Source organism: Sardina pilchardus, chromosome 11 (genome assembly GCF_963854185.1).
Source record: "Sardina pilchardus chromosome 11, fSarPil1.1, whole genome shotgun sequence".
NCBI classification, from domain to species: Eukaryota; Metazoa; Chordata; class Actinopteri; order Clupeiformes; family Clupeidae; genus Sardina; species Sardina pilchardus.
Genome location: NC_085004.1, coordinates 18395588 through 18408957, shown reverse-complemented (window position 1 = coordinate 18408957; position 13370 = coordinate 18395588). Strand labels below are relative to the sequence as shown.

General features: G+C 40.9%; 1 long non-coding RNA gene across 1 annotated transcript; it reads right to left on the bottom strand.

Moving 5' to 3' along the window:
- Nucleotides 1–258: 258 nt before the first annotated feature.
- LOC134096238 (uncharacterized) lies at nucleotides 259–3861 on the bottom strand. The gene is made up of 3 exons (XR_009940731.1): nucleotides 3601–3861; nucleotides 1132–1188; nucleotides 259–335 (listed from the first exon to the last, which is right to left on the bottom strand). It is a non-coding gene; the product is annotated as an uncharacterized LOC134096238 (long non-coding RNA).
- Between the last annotated feature and the right edge of the window lie 9509 nt (nucleotides 3862–13370).

Below are 13370 nucleotides of genomic sequence, written 5' to 3'. Positions count from 1 at the left end.
ATTACAAACACTACACATACTGTATATGTGTATTTCATATAATATGAAATACCAGTGAATGAAAAGTCCCAAATATGACATCCTGTAGTATGATTTAATTGCTATTCTGGTGGCTAGGAAGATGGTTGTGGTTGTTGTCTTTTGGTTGCAATGTAGTATCAGAGAGGGTTAAATAGAAATATAGTGAGATATACAGAGAAGATAAACTAAGAAAAAAGGAAAGAGTGAAAGAGGACACACAGTTGAATCAAAAACTTACATTCCAGGTCATCCTGCAGGAAGATTAGAAGGGCCTGCAGAATAATTGTTCGTCTGCTGTTGACATCGGCATCTTCCTATCAAGACAGAGAGAGGGATTGTGAGGTAATGGTAATGACAAATCAGCAGAATAGTAATCCTATGCATATATTAAATAATACTATAGTACAAGCGACATGTAAACACAAGACACAACCTCCTGCTCAGTTTTTCTATGAAATCGTGAGAGATGAATTTTCAGTGCATTGATAGACTGGAAGGTCCAAATCAAGGGCTGAGAACCAAAGGGGCGTAAGTGACATTTTGGTCAAAATTGAGTTATATATATCACCTGAAAGCTGAGAGCTCTTTCTAGCTGACAAAATTATAGAAGTAAAATATTTGTAAATATAAAATTATTGAACAAAAACCAAAGGTCTTTAACTGTGAACATATAGAAGCAGTTAGATTTGTTTGGGCTCTCCTATTAAGTTGGTGAAATGTCACTTACGCCCCTTTGGTTCTCAGCCCTTTAAATGCATGAGTGGTGTATGCATGGTCATGGGCTGACCCTTGAAAACTGATTGTGATTTAATCAATAATGACAAAATACTGTAACTGAGCTTCTTGGAAAAGGCATCACATAACCACATAGCCAACCCATTTTGGTATATAAAATTTAAAGTCTAAGGTGTTATCCCTTCCTTGATACAAAAATATCACTCAACTCTAGCCTTTGTGTATCCCCATGGAGAGATGCAAAGGGATACGGTTAGACTATAGGCTATTCTCATTGGTGAATAAATGCTTACAAAATATTACTATAATAATATAGGCTACACAGTGGCTACATTGTGACAGTAGTAAATTGAAGACCAGTAAATTATCACTTACCATGGCATGATGGTGGTTCCTTGCACAGAACTGAAAATGTCACAGCGCCATCTGGTCCTGCAGGAGAAATTAAATTATTATGATGACTATTATTTCACTTCAGCACAAAAGCCAGTCAGACAATCTCTTCATATCCCTCTATAGACATGCCTATCAGAGTCAGACGTTGACATTGACCATGCTATTGTCAGTAAGTTCAGAGCTAGGCCTACAATTTGACTTCCTATCTGTGTAACAAAACTGTGGAATTGACGTTAATATAAGACAGATGTTACCGCTGCAGGGTTACTCTTCAACTAGGCCATGGTAGGCTACTCTATGACCTGGACATTTTAAGAAAATGTAACATTTTCAATAAAAATACTTTTGCATGGTTTAATTATCTACCCTAATAGTGGCAGTGATGATTTTACCTAAATAATATATTTTCCAATTTATTCCAAAAGCCTGTAGCCTAATTTCCATCACAGAACAAAACGTGTTTTCAAAAAAAAAAAACCCACAAAACATATATGGTTCCAAATGTATTATTTGAATAGGCTAAATATTACACAGATATGTTTTAATTTTCCAAAAATGCATGTTGTATTATTTTCATATGATTAACTTAAAATGTGTAGTGATGGAAATGACAGATATGGCAGAAAGTGTGGTGGAGATGACATAGGTCTAATGTACAATAATGGCATTAACAGGGGACACAAGGATAACGATAGGCTTGAAACTTAATTGTAATCGCTCTCGAGAACGCCCTCTCTGATAAGCCTAGATAATTTCATTTTAGTGCGATTTAACTTCTCTGAATTAAGGCCTACTACAACGTCATCACCCAATGCATTTTTTTTAAACTGTTATTTACTGTCCATAGAGCTCCCCAGTCCCGCCCACAGCCTTGTCCGGAAGTAAAAATCCAATACAATTTCTCCATTGACAATTGGAGAATAAGCCATAACATCGTAACCGTCCATGGTAGACTTAAAACCAGCTACGATGTGACTAAGCGATTATACCTGCTCATATAGATGTCAAAAGTTAATGGGGGCATCAACCTTGTTTTGAGAAAACAATGCTTTATTCACGATTTAACGAGAGAGTACTACACTACCCGACACCCTAACGTGTAAAACTGATGAAAGCAGAGCCTTTGATTGGTAGAGATCGCCGTTGCCATGGCAATGCCAAACAAACTGTACTCAGCTTTTCCCGCGCCTATCGTCCAGCTTCGTCTCGCTGGAACTTCAAAACTTAAAATGGCTGCAGGGCTGATCAGGACCGATGTGTGGTCTTCCGAAAAATAACGGTTTTCTCATCTTGAAGGTTGAATTTACTCAATGGAAACGGTAGGAAGTAATCATCTTCTTTTCTCAGATTAATATCCATGTTAAACTATCTTTAGGCTGCAAATGTTGGAAATGTGTGTACGTTTGCAAAGCATCCTGGGATTTGAGTTCTCTATCTCGGAATTTAAGATATGTACACAGTCTTGTACCTTTCGCTTTTTTTACATTTTCTGTTCATTTTTTCACTCGAAATTATAAGTTATATGCTTATGAGTCACATCGTAGCTGGTTAGCCTAAGGCATGGTCTAAAACTCTTTATATCCGAATTTTTCCAGAAGTCAATGGGAGAAATGAATGAGAATTTTACTTCCGGACAAGCACCTCTCTCGGAGGAGGGGCGGGACTGGGGAGCTCTATGCGTGAATCACGGGGTGCCTCTCATTTGGTATTTTATACATCCTCCCTTCCTTCCTCGGTCCTCGTCCTCACCGATCTAGATAAGGAATGATGGGGCGGCAACAATGGGGTAGTCTATCCAGTGTTAGATCAGTGGGAACGAGCCTAGAGGACCGAGCATCGAGGATCGAGGAGAGTTTGAGAGCCACCCATAGAAAGCGCGAGTGGAGTGGCCACTTCAATGAGGCCCAGTATCCACAAAGCATCACGGGGCGGCGGAAACTTGTGGATAGCAACTTAATGCGAACCATGTAGCCCATGGCAGCTAGTCCACCAATAAATTGTTAAATAAAGCGCGTGGACTGTGTGTCATGTGTTTGATTACCAAGCGTCATGTATGAAACATTGCTGCAGAAACAGTTGATAGACTGCTAGTGCTAAACCAAACAACTTTGACAAGATTTGGGAAAGATTCGTCAAAGATTGTAGTCTTTTGGGTAAAGCTTGAATGGCAGGCATTAGTTAGAAGACTACAATTGTTCAAAAATCTTTCCCAAAATCTTGTCAAAGTTGTTGTAGGTATAGCCTAGTTGTTGTAAGTAGTAAGCTAGGCACTCACTCGGCTGGCTAACCTAGCTAGCTGACGACTGACTGAGACAACAAACTTTAGTTAACTCGCTAAAACATGCAGCTAGCCCACAAAAGGTCTCTTTCATAGCCTACGCTTTAGCTGAGGTCTGCCCGCTGGAAGACGGTAAACAAATAAATTAAATAATGAAAGTGCGTTCTTACCGTTGCACCTTTGAAGGCTGCTGCTGATGGATCTTGATGTTGTTGTTGTTGTCTACATCCGGGTGCGCAGCAGTCCTTGCAAACTCGTCTGATGTCAAAGTGTATTAATTTACATCCGCCAAAATCAACCATATACTAGTTCATCCATCATTTCCAATTTTTAAATGATTATTTGTTTTTGTGGGTTTGTGTTGGTTTGTGTAGGTTAGTTGAAAGTGGTTGCAAGCCGTGTTGAAATGAACCTAGCCAATGAACTAGCACGTCATTATTACGTCAGACGTAATTTCAATCCACTCTTGAAAGAAATGAGTTAGGAGGTCAGTTCTACTCATATACTAAGAGCTACTCTACTCTAAATAATCAATAACTGGGAAACCAGTTGAGTGAACTTAAAACTTTTGTGGTTCCAGAACAATATGGCAGCTTTGAGTACAGCTCTGCAATTTTATTGAGTTTATAGCACTGTTGGGGAATACAGTGTGCCATTTCTGCCTTTAACTATTAACATGTTCGTCTTATGGGACTAGAGCGGTATCTGTACACAAACAATACGCCATCTTTCTTTCCCTGCATTCTATCACAGCATGCTATAGTGAGGTGCACTGAATAGCACCCCTGAATCCCCCCCCCCCCCCCCCCCCCCAACACCACAACCGCCCCCACCCCGCCAAAAAATAAAAAATAAAAAAGGCACCGCTTGGAGCTGTCAGAGGCTACGCACTGATAAAGAGCCGGAGGAGAGGAGGAGACTGACACCTTCCCTTCCACACATGAAAGGGAATCAAATTCCCCATAGCCTTCTGTATAGAAGTGATAGGCCGCCGTTTTCCCCCACCATCCTTCTCACACAAACACGTGGGCCGCATTAACTTATTCAAATAAGAGGTCAAGGCCTGGCGTTTATACCCAGGCCTGTCCCAAGGAGAGTGGCACAGCCAGTGAAAATGGAGTGATTGTACTTTTTTCTGAATTAATGCATTTTAATCTCACTTCCCCCTCACCATTCAGTCATAATGAAAAGCAGGAGTGTGGGGAGAAGAAGAAAGAGGGTGTGCGCACGGGCGGAGGGTGGAGGGATACGTGCCACTGCGCTGCGGCGACTCGAGTGGCTCGGTGAAAAGCTGCGAGGAGTTCCAGAAGTGATCTAATGATATGAGGGTGGAATATTCACTTAGATGGAACTCTTACATGAGGTCAGAGGTTTCGGTCGGTCTTCTCTTTTTCTCTCTCTCTCTCTCTCTCTCTCTCTCTCTCTCTCTCTCTCTCTCTCTCTCTCTCTCTCTCTCTCTCTCTCTCTCTCTCTCTCTCTCTCTCTGTGTCTCTCTCGACACCCAGCCCACATGCTCCCCCCCGAGCGATGCCCAAATCCATAACCCCTCTCACTTCGACATCCATCTCCAGATATCAGCACCAGCATCAGAGAGGTGGCAGGTCAGGTCTCTGGGGGCACTGGGGCGTGTTGGTCACTTCAATTTTGGTCTCTGCTCTGGCCCCAACAGGCAATCTCAAGCAGGCATGGGGGGGAAACGAGGCTGAGATGAATCACTGGACAAACCTTTAAGAGTCATTTCAGACATCTCAAAGACATCTCCAGCAGCCATCTTTCAGAAATACATTAATAATTCTAGCCGGTATACCCTCCATATGCTACACTAAAGGGATCTATTTGATCTCAGACTAAGCGTAACTCATTGCAAAGTGCGATGAACTTCCATTAGACCACACGCTATTTTAAATGCGTGAAAGGTATATGGGTTTATATTGAGTATTGTGTCCAGTGAGCGCTTGAATACAAGATTTTGAACTCCAATCACTAACACACAAACATAACGATACATATGTGTATCTCTTCACCATGTGCCTTCCACCCAACCTTCTCTCACCTACGCCAAGGCCATTTTTCAGAGTGTTTTCTCTCTAAAGAGCGCGCTGTTAGTGTCTTAGTCACTGAGGTGGCGGGGATACCCCATGCTGAGATGGAGATTGAAGACTCTGCATTTGTAAATCAACTGCATGGCTAGGTAATTTGGCTAATGGACTAATCTAAAGTAAACTTTGTAAATGAGGGTTTTATGAGGGTGACTCTACTAGGACATTTCACCAATGTCATGGGTGTTGAGCATACAATTGAGCCATCACAATGGGGGAAGGATTGCCACCATATCTCCAAAGCCGCTATCACTAATAACATTGTGTCAGTGGAAAATTTGGAGAGCTCTGCCTTTTACAATGGAACTGTCCTTGAAAGAGATGTGTGCTCTGTTTGCAAAAAAAGAAAGGAGAAAGTTTTGGAGTGTTTTTCAGCAATTAAGGTGGGGAGAAGTTCACTTTGATCTATCTCAGGAGAGGGGATGATGCAGTGCATGTAGGCAAAAAAAGAAGGGAGATAAACTTCAATGGGGTAGAGAAAGCTCTTTCCATGCAACCTTGTCTGATTATATAAAAAGGGAAGAACACAAAGATAATACGAGACAAAAACAACATGGTTTTCTGCCATTAAGGCATTTTGTGCTATTCAGTACATAGGCCAAACAAGCTCCACATACCAAAGCATGCCATGGAAACACTTGCTTTCATTAAAGCTAAGGGCAAAAGATGTTCAGTTTGCAAACCCTTCTTCGTAGTTTCAAAATGTACTGCTTCTCCTAATCATAGGAAAATGCATATCCTCAACATTCTTTTAATGTTCACCCACTAAAGCTTTATAAATACATTTATAGGGGTTATAAACTGTTAATAAGTAAGGGATAATGGACTCCACGGTGTGCGACTCACAGAAAGAAATGCACGTTTGAGGTGTTAAAACGGTAAAACTGTTTTACCTCGTAATTACAATTATTTCGGTGAACCGAACCCTGTGGAGTCCATTATCCAGTTTATACCAGTGCTGTCACTTGTGTTCACTTGATGTTGTAATTTAAAGGTTTTAATATCTAACTGTGATGTTTGTAGAACTACTTCCCCATGTCAACTAGCTTCTCAACTTGCATGGCAAACTGCTGTCACTAGTTCAAAATGGACTGTTGCCAAAGGCCATTCGTTAGTTCAATCTCTTTCATTGTCAAACGTCCCATAACATTATAAAGCTTATGGCAATGATTTTTTTAAAGATTCTGTGCATTCATCATATAATACATATAAGGGTTTTTCTGTGTCGGCTTACACCACCCATTTCACTAGTATGACATTAGTTTGAATGAATGAATGAATGAATTAGTTAATGTTTCTTGCATCCACCTTAGTGTTACGTCTCAACTAATCTGATCAAATCTTACCACCTTGGGCCCAGTTCATATCAGACCCGGGTCATATCCCGATCCTACCACTTCCTACTACTCTTCCCAATCCTCTATCAATAAAAAAGAAAGCAGTCATTTGCCTTTGTAGTGTATTTAAGATGACGTGGCCATTTCTGTTAAACTTGTAGGAGCTTTCTTATAATTCCGTATAGACTAAATAAACCTCTGTTTCCAGAAGACATTACATTTTGAACACACATACAAACAAAACAATAATCTTTCACATTTTGAAGAGGAGTTTAAAAGCTGTATGAATAATTGCTGGGGTCTAAATTATAGCAAATGTGCAACACAAATTAATTTCTAGTCATTATAACCCTTTTATAAAAATCGTTGCACTTATCTAATGTATTATTTTTTGTCACTCAAGTTAACTATCTCAGCCCTCCATTGAAATTCAATTCACTTCTGTGGCTGTGCTTCTTTATCACCAGGGGGTCTGATTATTTCACTTCTGAAATGTTTCTCAATTTAGACTGAGCATTTTAATTTGGTTTGTATAGAATCATGAAACAAACATTAGCATGGATATTCTAGGTGATCTATTAGCCTTTCCAGTAAATTAGCAGCCGAAATCTACAATAATTTGATGATAGACCCATCAATTGGAAGTTTGCAGACAAGAGCCTTCACAGAGAAGGTAACTGTGTTATGTTTTTATTCTCATAAATGATACTTTTGGCCTTATTTCTCCTGACTGTGTAATATGTGGTTACCACGATTATTGAGTGACAATTGTGTTTTCTCTAAATCTGCTGAGGTTAATTTAGCCTATTTGTACCCAACCTTATCCATTTTAGATAAACTATCAATTTGAAAAGTAGTTTCAGAGTGAACAAAAAAAAGAATCAATGTCAGAGGTGTCTTGTATTCAATATAATGATATATCTTTAAACAGATTCATATTTGACATCCACTTGAGTCAACAAGTTCACCAAAAAAAAAAAAGCTGCTATGTCAGGTAATGCCTGGGTCAGAGAGGAATGATCAAGTGAATGTCTGTCTGGACTTATTTGGCAGAAACTGACAGTGTGATATATAGTATAGGACTGCCGCCTCATCAGTCAGTTCGTAATGGCATTCACGACCACAAGCACAAGTCTGTAGATGGCTTTATTTGGAGGTCACTCGGCATGGAAACCACACAAGAATGTCTTTGTTTACCTGCTGACTCAGGATATTGCAGATTTGTGCCTGGTGCTGTAGTGATCGCCAGTTTGATTGACAGGTGTGTGAAGGCTCCTGCACAAACAGCCATAATCTCCATGCCCAGTGTCCTTGACCCAGCATGGCATTTTGTAAGGAGAAGTGCCTTTAATATTTCAGCAATCAGGCCAGACAAGAGAGAAAAAAAATCGGGGTGTGAATACATATTTTGCCAATTGAAAGAAAATGGAAATGATAGAAATGTATGAAACAACATGAATGAATACATAAATGCGGAAATAAACAGATACAGAATTAGAAGGACACTCAGACAGCAGAGTCCTCTGCCAAGGTCAAATGGCATATTGTGCTATGCTACTGAAAGTGAAACTAAGTTCAACAGTCCGCTTCTTCCTTTTCCATACCCTATGTTTTACCAAGTGCCACCTCCATGAATATTGGTAGATTGTTTTGCATAATCCTGATTAAAGACAAACCGACAAAAAAAAAAAAAAAAAAAAAACAAGCAATCAAACTCGATCAAAGACATAACCTCCTTGGTTGAGGTAAATAAATATTCCTGTATATCGTATGCAATTATATTAGAATCATTTGAAATAAGCCCCTAAATCTCTTGAATACCTCCAAATCCAACATTCGCAGAGACAGGGGATTCCTTCTTGTTTCACTGGATTACAGGACAGCTCTTCTGAAGATTTGTAGAATATAGAAGATGGGAAATTGAATGTAGCACAGAGGAATACTGGACACACCTAACATAAATTCAATTTTCAGACACTTCGGTGGCCTTCAGTGGCTCAAGAACAACAGTGAGAATAATTCACTGAGTGCATATTTTAGAGAGAAAAAAACTGATCCCATAGTAACCAACATTTTTTGTTTGTTGGTTTGTTTGTTTGTTTTGTCTTTCATTCAGAGGAAGCACTGAAATGTTGAGCACAGAAATCCAGTTGGAAGGGCCCAGTAGCATTGTGGAAGCATCAAATGGACATATGGTGGAGTTTGTGTGTGTGTGTGTGTGTGTGTGTGTGTGTGTGTGTGTGTGTGTGCGTGTGTGTGTGTGTGTGTGGAGGGACTAGTGGCAATGGAAAGTGGACTTGCCTGGGGACAGACGTCTGTGGTGAGGGAAGGAGGAGAACTGGCGGATGGGTCAGAGGGGTTATGGAGCAGGAGTGGCCCTGGAGACTGCTGGACTGGACTGCCTCCCTCTGCCTCAGCTCACCCCTCTCCCCACATACCCCCATCTCTCTCTCTCTCTCTCTCTCTCTCTCTCTCTCTCTCTCTCTTCCTCATTCCCTCTCTCACTCTTTCCCCATCTTTTCTCTATTCCTCTTCACTTCTGTCTTTCCCTCATTCTTGCTTTCACTCTCTCGCCCAACTTCTTTCTCTCTTTTCCCCTTCTCTCACTCTCTCCCACACCTTTTCTCTTCTTCTCCTCTTCTCTCTCTTTCCCTTTTTTCCCCCATGTCTCTCTCCCCTCCTCTTCCTCCCCACTCTCTCTCTCAGGTACCTTGTTTGCAGGTTTGCAGGAGCCTGTCCTCGTTCTCACACAAGCCTGCAACTTCCCACTGGAATTCACTCTCTCCGTACCACATCCTGATTCAAAAGGCACCTGAAGCCAAGGGAACCATCTTATGTTGCAGAGAGTCTTCTCCTGTCTCTACTCTAAGCAGGATGCTGTGTTTGGTTAAGTCTGGTGTCCTCATAGTCTGTGATTCCATACCGAAGGTGTGCTGCTGTTATCACCTTTCAGCTGTGGTTGGTGATGCTATGCCATAAATGTGTCCACTGTATGTGCAATGGTATACTTGTGATCTCTTCAGATGTCATAAAACACCATATGTCATGCTGCCTTGGTTCGTGCGGTCAGTAGTGTTGGAACAGAATACTGAGAATGTATTTTACAGGGCAGTTATTTGCAACCACCAAGATTCCCATGTGAATGTGTCAGAGGGAGAAAGCGAGAGAGAGAGAGAGAGAGAGAGATCCTGGGATTGTCTATGTTTTTAAATGTGCATGTATGTGAATATGTTTTTTTTTTTTACCTCACATAGTCCTAATAATGGTTGTCATTTTTTTAGGGCCAGACTGAGACGTTGAATTCTCTTTGCACATTACCTGACCGTGCCACTAAACCCTCTCATTTGCATTTAGAGTGAATCCCTCTGTCTTGTGGTGCTCCTGTACTACTTGCACAAAGCTACTGTTTACAGTCGTCATGACAACGATACTAGCCACTGTTTTGTGTCTCTAGCATGAATGTGACATCCTAATTTGCCGTTATTTTGTGCAGATGTAATTGTCAGTGTCAGTGTAACAGACACAGTTGAGGATCATGCAAGTCCCAAGCTTTCCCAGGAATCGCTTTGTCTGTGTTTTTATATTTGTTTGCAATTATGTGACATAATAAGAAATGGATTAAATGTGTCTTAGAACTACAGCATAGCATATTGATGTGAAGAATTGAATAATCAGTTTATTCACCACTAAGTCTTAATCTTCACATTTACTCTGAACTGTCCATCTGTAATCTCTTACTATAGCCAGAGTATGCCATGATATAGTTATATGGCATGACCTGATGACTTACGAAGATATCTTGGCCCACAAAGCCCTCTGAGGCATTTCAGAGTTAGGGAAAACATGACCCATCCCTACAATTGCACTGTCGCCTGAGCTTTGAAAGTCATTTTGATGGTAAACAAACATGTAATATGGAGAAGCACGGGCCTTCTGCAGCCAGGAGAACCAGCCTTACATCTTGCTCTCCTCTGACTCAGAGAATCACAAATTGCTTCATGGCTATTGTGTAATAACCTACTACTTCAATGAAATCATGTGCAATTAACGTCTCAGTCAACACGGCTCTTCAGAGCTTATCTGTCAGTTTGTAAACAAATCCACTTGCGCCTTGTCCAGGGGGAAGGGTATGAGCCATGAGAGGCATATACAAGTTATGTGAAATAAAATAAAAAATAAAAAAATACTCCGTAACTGTAGGGGGAGCCTAGTAGATAAAAATGCGAAACTACATTGGATACCCCTAATGTCTTTGGCAGGAGTCAGGGAGGGATATTGCAAGAACGGCAACAAGCAGCAAGACTGCACCCAGTTTGCCAAACAAGTATTGCCGTAGCAATACAAGAAAGGAGTCCAGTGGACAAGTCAATTCCAGTAACCATACACAGAAAAAAACAGGTGTCCATAGACCAAATGTGAAGAGAAACACAGTGAAAAGCTCAGAGGATGAAAAACTCCAAACCTAGAAATCTAATAAAATTGACAGAATGTACCCGAGGTCAAACTCAAGGATGACACAGCATAGCAGAAAAGTATGAGCAAGACTGAAAGAGAACTGGCAAAAGGGAGTATAAGGCAGCTCAAAGACACCCTGGGAAGACAAATAGCCTACTTCAACCAGTATAGAGCATCAATCTGGTTCTGTGGTGTGAAGAGCTCGTGGTCACAGTGGGGACGGGTTCTCTATGTGGCTGGACTGCAACGTCAATATGAGGCTTGGCTAGGTTAAATGCGTGAACACACGTCCAACTTTGACCTGTGGGTGGCGCTAGAGTGTATGAGGTGCCAACATGAAACTTGGTGACATGAATCATGGGACTATCCCACTCAGTTTGCCAAATAAAAACAACTTTTTACTAGACAGCTCTATGGGCTGCCATAGACTTCAATGGCGAAATTATAATAAGAAGAACACTATACTGTGGCTAACAAGTTGCCTGACAACATGATCTAAAAGCTGTGAAAAAAAAAATGCATGACCAACTAGACCAACTGCAGGACTAGAGAAAGCCTGGCTCAGAATCTGAAGGACCAGAGCCAAATCAACATTGATAATGTTGTGATTGGTGGTGACCGTGCAAACGATGCGATGCTAAAAATGCCTAAAATGCTTCCGAGGACGTTGACCATTTAACATGGGCAAAGTGTAATATAGCAAATGTATTAAACTGATGAAGCATTCCAAGCCTGATTACTCTTCCATAGCTCACTGCATTCTAATCCCAAGTAATCAAGGGACATGTAGATTGCACTATCCCAAAATAAACATTGCTTAAGGTGAAGAAGGCATGTTCTGAATACAGCAGAAGGAATATGTATTATTTGTATTAAATTATTATATACCATGAAAGCATAAAACATGTTATCACTATATGATGAAACACACAAAAAAAAAACTTACTTCCTGACTTTGTCATTTGAACGATGTGTTTTTTTGTCCTTTTTTTCTGCTTCAATACTTACCCTTCAAATTTCAAGATTGATTTTCCTGAAAGACTTCATTGCATGAGATAGTAGACTTGAAGTGAAATACTATTAAATCAGAGCTACAGAATTAATGTGCCGGGTCCTTTTTCTATGAGTTGATTTATAACTCTTTCACAATATGATATTGATATTCCTAAATACATTTCACTTTACAGAAGCAATATAAAATTATAGACACATATATACAAATTGCTCAGCCCTTTAATAGAGCCTGTATATTCTTGCCCCGAGGCAGTTGCTTTGAGTTAGCGACGACTTCTTACGGTTGGATGAAAGTATTACATTTCCCAAGCAATTGAGCTGGCTTGCTTCCTCTGTCTGATGAAAGTAGACTGCCATCTGTTTAAGGGCATTTTGACTTATTTACCCATGCATCTGCAGACCCATAAATCTGAGGTCTTCAAACCAGCCCACGGAGACTCCATCAGTGGAGCAGATTTCAGGGCAAACCCTCCCACCCCCCCCCCCCCCCCCCCCCCGGCACAGAGGTTTATCTGAAGCCCGATCGATAATCATCAAATCCAACTCTCCAGGACTGCGCCGGAGGCCATGCAGAGACCTGTGTGTGAGACCTGGGCTTTGCATAGCCAGAAGAATCAGCTAAAATGCTCAGTTACTCACAGCAAGGTAACGTACTGCCACAAGCCAGGTACAGTAAGTATTATAATGTAAACTACTTACAAGAAAAGTATGGCTTTGTCGGGGTCTAAGGACAGCTTTTCATAACAGATGTTCTTTGCCTCATGAGGACTTTTCTTCAGCTATAAGAATAAAATGAACTTCTTTTGATGGAGAATAGCTTGTCATATGTCTAACCCCAGTTTGGCCCCTAAAATGTAAGTGCTTTTTCAGAGCTCATCGTGCCGCGTGTCAGAAGTTCGAAACAGATGTAAGATTCTGTTATTAAAATTGTTTAGACAGTAGGTTTTGCAGCAGCAGCAGAGTGACACGGTGACCGAATGTGTCCGACTTTTGCTCTCTCGCTCTCTCTCTCTATGCCCCTGATTGGCTGTGTGG